General features: G+C 35.3%; 1 pseudogene; it reads left to right on the forward strand.

The window, feature by feature from the left end:
* Nucleotides 1-10,263: 10,263 nt before the first annotated feature.
* On the forward strand, nucleotides 10,264-10,925 carry LOC107515139 (annotated as a pseudogene).
* Nucleotides 10,926-11,757: the final 832 nt, after the last annotated feature.

Here is an 11,757-nt window from a genome sequence, read left to right on the forward strand (position 1 = left end):
GGTCTGAAAGAGAGACAACGCAAATTTCTCAGCAATAAAAACCTCAAAATATAATTCTGCCAAGAACTCTGAATAATATAAGTTTTAAATATATACATTTTTGAAATTTATTGAGCCAAACTACTTTTCCTTAAGCACCTAATATAATCCTAACTATAAAAGAAGGTGATCAGTAGATATTAACTAATCCATTGAGATTTATTTATGGGTTGACCAATGTCTCTCGAAAACTGCCAAAGCTTATATCATCGCCTTCTTGAATGTGATTTGACAGATATTTAGTTGTGAATATCATATGAGATAGAGTATTCGCAATGACTCTGGCCCTTGTAATTCTTGATTGTGTCTTTGAATAAACTTGAATATAACAGCAAATAAAATTATAAATTAACTATAATAAAAAAGTGACATTGACAATGAATGTTTATGGTGCTAAGTTAATCTTTCTATAAATTTTGGAAGTACTATTTATTAAGTTAACAAATTAAGTTGAATTAAGTTGAAATATTTAAAGTTTGAAGTTCTTTTGGAATTGTGTACATGACAAAACTATAATAATTTTGACTTGAACTGTCACAATTTATCTTCCAATTTGAGAAACCATGTTAGCATTTAATTTTTCTTATAAAATATATTTAAAGATAACTGAAAAATTTAAATGAGCATATTATGGGTTGAATTGTGTCTTCTCGCCCCAATACAGAGGAGTGTGGCCTTATTTGGGAATAGGGTCTTTGCAAATAGAACTAAGTTAAGATCAGGGTGGGTTCTAACCCAATACAAATGGTGTCTTTAAAAGAAGAGGAAAATGGCATTTAAATACAGACACACACAGAGAGAGAACACCATGTGACAACAGTGGCAAACATTGGAGTGATGCAACTACAGGCCAGGGAACACCAAGGACTGAAGGCAACCACCAGAAGCTAGGAAGAGATAAGGAAGGACTCTGCCCAGAGTCTCAGAGCACAGCCCTGCTGACACCTAAAGTTCAGACTTTTGGATTCCAGAATTGTGAGAGAATACATTTCTGTTATCTTAAGACACCCAGTTTGTGGTACTTTATTGTAGCAGCCCTAGGAAACTAATACAAACATTTCAATCCTTTTCTGAGTCTAAATACAAGAAAATAATAATTTATAGAGCAGTCAGCTTTCTGTTCAGGGCTATTTTGTCAATAGAATTCTACATTCTTAAAGATAACATCTAGGCTCTCTGTTCAGTACATTAACAAAGAATTAAAAGTTACCCGAATGGAATCAGCATCTGAAGGAAGACCCAAAATTTTCTTTAAAAATGACCTGGAGCCTATTGTAATAGTCATGAACAGATTCATCACACTTTTGTGAACAAGTCTGAATTTTGCTCCAATTAACAGGCTTTGGGGAAGCCTTGGGAATTGTTCAGTGTATTTTTTTTATTTTTCCCCCCTCTTTAATTCCACACCCCCACCACTTTCACCCCTGACCTATGGATGTTGCCATTTCCCCTTAAGAACTAGATCTCTGAAGGCAGGGCATCTCCTCCCACACACTCACAGCGTGCACCCGGGGCCTGGCGCACCCAGAACCTGGCGCACCCGGGGTATGGTCCATGGCTTCACCTCAAGCGCGAACCTAGGACCTTCTGGGTGTAAAGCAGACATGCTAAACACTACGCTATGGAGCCGCCCCTCAGGGTAGTTTTTGAGCAAGTTCTCTAGCTTCTTCCCCAAAATTGGAGGTTTACTTTTCCAAGTCCCTTTTGGGATGTTCGCATCCAGCAATTTTCATCCTGTGTCATGCCTGGCCTTCACAAACTAACATATGAAGTAGCTGGTATAAACCAGAGAACCCAGGCTTTAGGCTTGAACAATAATATCAAATTCCTCAGAACTTGGGAGGATCCTCAGTTACATTAAGGAATTCCTTCACAATAACTTATAACACAGCTTTAGTCCAGGGGACATATGAAACAGGTTCTATTAGGATCCTCAGGGGGTTAATCTTAAAGATAAGTTCAGAGGATGAAAAAATAGTAGAGGATTTAAGGGAAAATGGCACTAGAAGTGGAAATGAAGATAAGGAAGGTGAGAGTAGAAGGCAAGATGGCATCAAAGGTGGAGCTTGAGGCAAACTAGTTGGGGAACAAGCCTGAGGTAAAGTCCTCATAGAAGAATAGGGTGGACCTGGAGATAGATCCTAAGATGATGGAGGAGAGGAGGAAGGGCAAGACAGCACTGCAAAGGAAGAATGGTGGCTTTGTTGCAGAATTGTTGCAAAATTAGACAGGCGAGAAACCAAGCGCCACTCAGAGAGTTGGAGAACTCAGGTTTAAAACGCCAGCAATCCCAGAACTAGTGCTCTGAAGATCTGGGCCACAAGGTCAGATGCAATTTTGCTTTTTTATAGTTTATCCACACAGTTACATTTGGCCAGTTGGCATGGGTCAGTCCATTGGTTAATTTGTTCTCAACCAGTTACAAAGAGTTACAAAGAGTGGGAGTTGCTACAGGTTACAGGCAGTTACAAAAAATTACAAAGTGCCAGATTTTCAGACAGGAACTCAGGCAATACATCTGTTACCTAGATAGAACAAACAAAAGGGGGGATGAGTCTTTAGTTAATTTCGAGGTCACCCTGCCCTTCGGCCTATGTGGCAAGCATATCTACAGAAGCAGAACAAAGAGCTGATTATAAGGTTAGCCATTTGAGTGAACAATTCCTCCAGCTTCAGATGGCATTCTTTTTTAAAATTCTCAGTAGCTTCTATTAATTTTAAGACTTTATTTCGCAAAGAGGCAACTTCAAATTCTTGGTCTCATTTGGAAGCCTCAAAATACCATTCACAATAGGCCTTCCACTCAGTTTTACCAATCTCAGCACTATTATGGTCAAATTCCATTTTAAGAAAATTAAGTTTGGGAATCTCAAATGTTCTCCAGAGTGGCCACTGTTTTTCTGAATCACTTTTAATCAGATCTGTCCACTTAGTTAAATATGCTCATGAAAATTGCTAGCAGCTTTTAACTATGTGCTGGGCCGGCATCGGAAGCTGAAGAATATAAAGAATGAAATGGGGGGGTGGGGGGAAGCAAGAAAGAGCATCTGCAACAGACTTGATCAAGCAGAAAAAAAAAATCTGAGATTGAGGACAGGAACTTTGAAAATATCTAGTCAGAGAACAAAGAAAAATAATGAAAAAGAGTGAAAGCCTACATAATCTGTAAGATGCCATTAAAGACCAGATTTGCACATTCTTAGAGTTGCAGAAAGAGGAGAGAGGAAGGAGAGGAGAGCTTATTTAAAGAAATAAAGGCTGAGAACTTCCCAAATCTGGGGAGAGATTCGGCTATCCAAGGAAATGAAGTTCACAGATCACCAAACAAAATGAACTTAAAGAAATTCTCTCCAAGACACATTAGAACAGAACTGTCAAAAATCAAAGACAAAGAGAGACTCTTAAAAGCAGAAAGAAAAAAAGCTTGTAACATATAAGAGAAGCCACATAAGGCTATTGGAGGATTTCTCAACAGAAACCTTCCAGACCAGGAGAGGGTGGGATGATATATTCAAAGTGCTGGCAGAAAAAAAAAAAAAAAAAAAAAAAACTATCAACTAAGAACACATTACCCAGAAAAGCTGTCCTTCAGAATTGAAGGAGAGCTAAAAGTTTTCCCAGGCAAACAAAATACGAGGGAGTTTACCACCACTAGACTTGCCTTACAAGAAATGTTGAGTAGAATCTTCAAGCTGAAATGAGATGACACTAATTAGTGACATTAAAACCTATGAATATACAGCACACTGGTAAAGGTAAGTATATAGTCAAATTCGGAATACTCTAATGCTGTAAAATTGTGAAAAGTTAACAATTTAACTCTAATATAAAGGTTAAGGACAATATTACAAGTAACTATATAATAATTTATTAATTATTACTAATAAAAAATGTAAATTGTGACATCAAAAATATAAAAGAATAAAAAGTTAGCGTTTTACTATGTGATTGAAGTTGTTAAGAGCATAAAATAGGCTCTTATATCTATAAGATGTTTTAAGTAAGCCTCATGGTAACCACAAAGCAAAAACCTACAAAAGAATCACACAAGATGAAGCAAAAGGAATCAAAGCATACCACAATGTAAAATTAATCTACAAAAGAAAACAGCAAGAGATGAATAACAAGGGAACTACAAAACAGACAGGAAAAAAATTAATAAGATGGCACTAGTAAGTTCTTACTTATCAATAACTTCAAATGTAAATAGATTGAAATCCTCTAATCAAAAGACATAGAGTGGAATAATGAAGGAAAGAAAGAAGGAAAAAGAAAGAGAGAGAGAGAAAGAAAGAGAAGAAAGAAAGAAAGAAAGAAAGAAAGAAAGAAAGAAAGAAAGAAAGAAAGAAAGGAAGGAAGGAAGGAAGGAAGGAAGGAAGGAAGGAAGGAAGGAAGGAAGGAAGGAAGGAAGAAAGGAAGAAAGAAAGAAAGAAAGAAATGACCCCCGAAAGAAATACACACAAGCATTGCTTCTTTATTTCTTTCTTTCTTCTTTTTTCTTTCTTCTTTCTTCATTCCTTCCCTCCCTCCCCCCTCCCTCTCCCTCCTCCCCTCACTCACTTCCTTATTCAGGAAGTGAAGAAAAAGACAAGATCCAACTACTATATGCTGCCTACAAGAGACTCACTTCAGTTATAAGAACTCACATAGGCTCAAAGCGAAAGGATGTAAAAAGATATCCCATGAAAGTGAAAAGCAAAAGAGAGCAGTATTTATATAAACTTAGAGTCATAAATAATACCAAGAGACAAAGAAGATCATTTTATAATGATAAAGGGGTCAATTCATTAAGAAGATGTAACAATCATAAACATTTGGGCATCCAACACCAGAGCACCTAAATATATTAAGCAAATACTAACAGAGCTTAAGGGGGAAATAGACAATACAATAATAGAATACTTAAATATGCACTTTCAATAATGAATAGATCATCCAGACAGAATACCAACAAGGAAATGAATTTAAACTATGCTTTAGACCAAATGGGCCTGTTACTGAACTCAGGGGTGTCCCCTGCTTGGGGTGTTCCATTCAAAAATAAGACAAGGTCATCCTTTGATAGTTTTATTTACTTGCAACAACTACAAGAGCCGGATTCACATTCAGACTTTCTCTCTCTCCCTCTGGGAAGGGAGGCTTAGCCATTGCTTATATATACTATTTGGTTAATTACATATTGATTTCTTCTTTGCAGTTGGCTACACTTATCAGGTTGGGTTCCTGTCAAGCTCATCCTGTTTACAACTGCATCTGCAAAATACCACGCTACATTTTAACATGTAGAAAGAATAACATTTAGTAAGAACCTCCCAGACCTTGAGACCTTGTCCCACCTAACAGACCTAACAGACATAACAGCAGGATATACATTCTTCTCAAGTGCACATGGAATGTTCTCCAGGATAGATCATATAATAGTTCACAAAACAATTGTTAGAAAATTTAAGAAGCCTGAAATCATATCAGATATCTTTTCTGAACACAATGGTATGAAACTTAAGATCGATAGCAGGAGGAAAGCTGAAATCTTGCAAATATGTGGAAATTAAGCAACATACACTTAAATAATGAATGGGTAAAAAAAGAAATTAAAAAATATCTTAAACAAAAATGGAACCACTACATAACAAAACCTATGGGACACTACAAAAGCAATTCAAAAGGCGACTTTATATAAACTCCTACATTAAAAAAAGAAAAAATTCAAATAAATAACCTAACTTTATACCTCAAGGAACTAGAAAAAGAATGAACTAAACCCAAATTGGAAGAAAATAACAAAGATCAGAGAATAAATAATGAAAATAGAAACCAGAAAAGAACAGAAAAAAAAAAAATCAATGTATCAGCAGGCTTATTGAAAAGTCAAAAAGTTGACAAAGACTAAGAAAAATAGCGAAACATCACAAATAAATAAAATCAGAAAGGAAAAAGGAATCATTACAACTGAAACCACAGAAATACAAAGGGTCATAAGAGACTATTATAAGCAATTATACACCAACAAATTGTATAACCTAGAAGAAATAATAAATTCCTAGAAACATACAACCGACCAAGACTGCATAATGAAGAAACAGAAAATCTGAACAGACCTATAAAAAGTAAGGAGATTAAATCAGTAATCAAAAATCTCCCAAAAAAAGAAAAGCCCAAGACCAAATGGTTTTACTATTGAATCCAACCAAACATTTTTTAAAAATTAATACCAATCCTTCTCAAACTCTTCCAAAAAACTGAAGAGGAAGGCATACTTTCGAACTAATTTTACAAGGCCATTATTACACTGATACCAAAGACAGACAAACATGCTACAATAAAAGAAAGTTACAGACCATTATCCCCGATGAATATACATGCAAAAATTCTCAGCATTATGTTAGAAAATTGAATTCAAAAGCACATTAAAAGTATTGTACACCATGATCAAGCGGGATTTATCCCTAGGATGCAAAGATGGTTCAACATATGCAAATCAATAAATGTAATACATTGCATTAATAAAAGGAAAGATAAAATCACATGATCATCCCAATAGATGCAGAAAAGCATTTGACAAAAATACAACATTCTTTCATGATAAAACACTCAACAAATCGGGTATAGAAGGAACAGATCTCAATGTAATAAAGGCCATATATGACAGGTCCACAGTTAATATAAGTTTGAAAGTTTTTCCTCTAATAACAGGAACAAGATGAAGGTGTCCACTGTCACTATTCCTATTCAATATAGTACTGAAAGTCCTAGGCAGAGAAGTCAGGCAAGAAAAAGAAATAAAGTGCATCCTAATCAGAAAGGAAGGAGTAAAATATAATGGGATCTTATAGAGAGAAAATCCTAAAGACTCTATCAAAAAACTGTTACAACTAATCAATAAATTTAGTAAAGTTACAGGATACAAAATCAACATACAGAAATCAGTTTCATTTCTATACATTAACAACAAACTATCTAAAAAAGAAATAAAGAAAACAATCCCATCCACAATGGCATCCAAAACAATAAAATACTGGTGTTGCTGTCTAATGCCAACGCCACCTCTAGTTTACTGAATGCCAGATGAAGGAGGATTAGTAGGGAGGCCTCTATACTAGGGGTCGTAGTACACAGACTGTCCCAAAGTTGGCTTGGTGGTAAAGCACCAAGGAAGCAACTGGCTGCAAAAGCCACTCACGAGAGCGAGCCCTCTACTGGAGAAATGAAAAACCTAATTTTTACAGGCCTGGTATTGTGGGTCTCTGAGATCAGACATTATCAGAGGTCCACTGAACTTCTCATTTGCAAAGCTCCCTCTCAGCATGTTGCGAGAAATTGCTTAGGACTTCAAAACAGATCTGTGCTTCCAGACCACAGCTCTTGGTGCTTTGCAGGAGGCAAGTGAGACCTATCTAGTTGGCCTTTTTAAAGATACCAACCTGTGTGCTATTCCTGCCAAACGTGTAACAATTATGCCAAAGACACCCAGCTAGCACGCTGCATGTGTGGCGAATACGCTATAATGGAACCCATTTCATTCTTTAATTTTTTTTTCTCTTCTTCCTGTTATTGGTAGTTCTGAATGTTAGATATTTTTTCCCCATGAGGTCAAAAGATACCCAAGTATATGACTGCAAGTAAAAAAATAGGGCACAGAAATCAGGTATGAGAAGTTTTCTCATTTACATTTATTTGTATGTAAATTTTTAATATAAATATGGGGACATAAAGCATTAATGCAATTCAAAATGTTTCAGTAAACAAGTTTCAGCCATTCTACTTTATAACTATTATAAATAAACCTGATAATTTTTTCTAAACAATGGCAGCATTTGGATTTTTTAAATTAAATTTCTTACCGATGGCAAAAAAAAAATGAAATTTGTAGCACAAATGAAGCAAAATGAAGTTTGTAACAAAATGAAGTTTTTATCGCACAATACATTCCATTCATTCACTATACTTGCTTAACTGAATTGTCCTACATGCCAGTACATGTTTTTTAATGTTGTCAGTCTTTTGTGCTGTTCTGGCAAGTTTGTTGCTAAAATATATTAAACTTTAAAAATGATAACATACTTAGGAATAAATTTAACCAAGGAAGTGAAAGACCTGTGTACTGAAAACTATAAGATATTGATGAAAGAAATCAAAGAAGACACAAATAAATGAAAAGGTATCCCATGTTTATGTATTAAAAGAATATTGTTAAAATGTTCATACTAGTCAAAGCGATCTATAGATTCAATGCTATCTCTATCAGGATTCCAATGACACTTTTTACAGAAGTAGAAAAAACAATCCTAAAATTTATATGGAACCACAAAAGACCCCAAATAGCCAGATCACTCCTGAGAAAGAAGAGTAAAGTTTCCTGATTTCAAAAACACTTCATAGTTTCAAGCTATACTCTAAAGCTATAGTAATCAAAATGGAATCATACTGACATAAAAACAGACACATAGATCAATGCAACAGAATTGAGAATCCACAAATAAAGCCACATGTATTTGGACAACTAATATTTGACAAGGGAGCCAAGAAAACTCGATGGAGGAAAGACAATTTCTTCAATAAATGGTGCTAGGAAAATTGAATGTTCATATGCAAAGGCATAAAACTAGACCTCTACCTTATATTACTCACAAAAATTAATTCAAAATGGATTAAAGATTTAAATGCAAGATCTAGAACCATAAAACTTCTAGGGAAAAAAACATAGTCTGTAAGCTCCTTGATGTAGGTCTCGGTAATGATTTTTTAAATCTGACACCAAAAGCAAAGGGAACAAAAGCAAAAGAAAAAATAAACAAATAGGACTACATCAACCTAAAAAGATTTTGTAGAACAAATAAAAAGGCAACCTACTGAATGGGAGGAGATATTTGCAAATAATATATCCAATAAGGGGTTAATTGCCAAAATATGTAACTCATAACATAATATATAAGTAACAACACCAAAACAAAACACACACACACACACACACACACACACACACACACACACAATTAACAAATGGGCAGGAGATTTAAATAGACATTTCTCCACAGAGGACATATAGATGGCCAACAGACATATAAAAAGATGATCAACATCACTAATCTTCAGGGAAAAGCAAATTAAAACCTCAGTGAGATATCACCTCACACCTGTCCAAATGGCTATTATCAATAAATCAATAAATAACAAGAACTGGCAAGGATGTGGAGAAAGGAGAACCCTCATGCGCTATTGGTGGGATTGTAAATCGGTGTAGCCACTATGAAAAACAGTATTGAGATTCCTCAAAAATTTAAAAATAGTTACCATATGACCCAGCAATTCCAGTTCTGGTATTTATCTGAAGGAAACAAAAACAGTAATTAAAAAAGATATATGCACCCCTACGTTCATTGCAGTATTATTAGTAATAGCCAAGATATGGAAGCAACCTAGATGTCCATCAATAGGTAACTGGATAAAGAAGATGCGGTACATATATACAATGGAATGTTATTCAGCAATAAAAAAAAAAAAAAGGAAATCTCATCATTTGTGACAAAATGGATGGACCTAAAGAGTATTATGTTAAGTGAAATAATATTACTTACATGTAGAATCAAACAAAACAGAAACAGATGCATAGATATAGAGAACAAGCTGATGGTTGCCAAAGGGAAAAGAGATGTGAGACTATAAATTAATAAATAAATGAATAAATGAACGAATAAATAAATAAATGACCAAAAAGGCAAAAATCAACAATGGGACTACATCAAACTAAAAAGCTCTGCACAGCAAAAGAGACAATTGACAAAATGAAGAGACAACCTACAGAATAGGAAAGAATATTTACAAAACATAAACTTGATAAAGGATCAATATCCAAAAATACATAAAGAACTCATACAGTTGAATAGAAAAACAAATAATAATCAATTTAAAATGGGCAAAGGGCCTGAACAGACATTTCTCCAAAGAAGGTCTATGAATGGCCAACAAGCACATGAAAAGGTATTTACTAATCATCAGGAAAATGCAAATCAAAACCACAATGAGATATCACCTCACACCTGTTAGCATGGCTATGATCAAAAAGATAAGAGATAGGCCTGCGTCCACTGGTCCGGCAGCCAAGGTTGGGCGCAGGTCCTTGAAGGCGCACTTCTACAAACCAGATGAAAAAAAACTTTGAGGCATGCATTTGGTTGGCTTTTCCTGCATGGTTTTTAGGATCAGCTAGCTGCTCCGGGAAGTGAGATGACCAGGCCGCCACCCAAACCAGTCAAACCAGAGCAAGTTCAAGTGTCCAAAGCTCTTTACATGTTTGAACCCAGAACTCCAGATGAATTATAAGTTAAGGAAGGTGATATTATCTACACTACTAACATGAGTAATACCAACCGGTGGAAAGACACAGCCAAAGGTGGGACGGGACCAATCCCAAGCAACAATGTGGCTGAGCAGGCAGAATCCATTGACAATTAGTTGCATAAAACTGCAAAAAGAGGCAACTTGAGCTGGTTGATTATTTGGACAACCGAGTTAGTGTTAACGGCTTTGACAAAGCTGGAAGCACTGCTTTATACTGGGTTTGTCACGGGGGTCACAAAGATATAGTAGAAATTATATTTACTCAATCAAACATTGAACTGAGCAAACAGAACAAGTTGGGAGATACAGCTTTGTATACTGTTGCCTGGAAGAATTATGCAGATACTGTCCAATCACTTTTGGGAAAAAAGTGCTAGAACACAGACTTAAGAAACAATGAGAAAAAGCTGGCCCTGGACATGGCTACTAACACTGCCTATGCAAACTCTTGAAAAAAAAAAAAAGAGAGAGAGAGAGAGAGAGAGACAGATACCATGCGAACATTAAGCAGTGCTGAGGAATATCTTGATGAAGATGACTTGGATTAATCCCCTTCCAGAGCTTTAAGAGATAAAATTTCTGTTGCTTTTGCAATTCCAAACCTTGTCTTTGCCAGAAAACTATGTAAAACAAACAAACAAACAAACAAACAAAACAACAACAACAACCATAGTTGGAAACTATGTAAAAAAAAAAAAGTCTACATGATGTGGCAGAATTGCACTGTTTGAGTAAAACATGTAAATGTATAGTTCTCAGTTTGCCAATAAGTGACTGGATACTTTCCTGAATAAGGCACATTTTTGTTCACCAGGGTAGAACAAGAAGAGATTATTTCTATTTACCAAGCTAAAGGAACTTTAAGAACTTATTTCTTAAAAAAAAGTCAAGATGGTTTTTTAGTTAAATTTCTTTACCTCAAGGATTGAGATGTTTTGAATAGATTTTTCAAGAGGAAGAAATGCTTATAATAATAAACAAAAGACTTAACAGAAAATTGTCAGCTATTCTGACAAAAATAAACATTTTAACAGACTTAAAAAATACAAGAGATAACAAATGCTGGTGAGAAATGTGAAGAAAAGGGAACCCCTGTGCACTGTTTGTTGGTGGGAATGTAAGCTGGTATAGCCACTTAAGGAAAATGGTATGGAGGTTCCTCAAAAAATTAAAAATAGATATGATCCAGCAATTCCACCTCTAGGAATATATCCAAAGGAAACAAAAACACTATGTCAAAGAAATATCTGCGCCCTCACGTTTATAGCAGCATTATTCACAGTAGCCAAGACATGAAAACAACCTAAACGTCCATTGACAGATGAATACATAAAGAAGTTGTAGTACATACATACATGGAGTATTATTCAGCCATAAAAA

This window comes from Rousettus aegyptiacus, unplaced genomic scaffold (assembly GCF_014176215.1).
Source record: "Rousettus aegyptiacus isolate mRouAeg1 unplaced genomic scaffold, mRouAeg1.p scaffold_m13_p_16, whole genome shotgun sequence".
Lineage (NCBI taxonomy): Eukaryota > Metazoa > Chordata > Mammalia > Chiroptera > Pteropodidae > Rousettus > Rousettus aegyptiacus.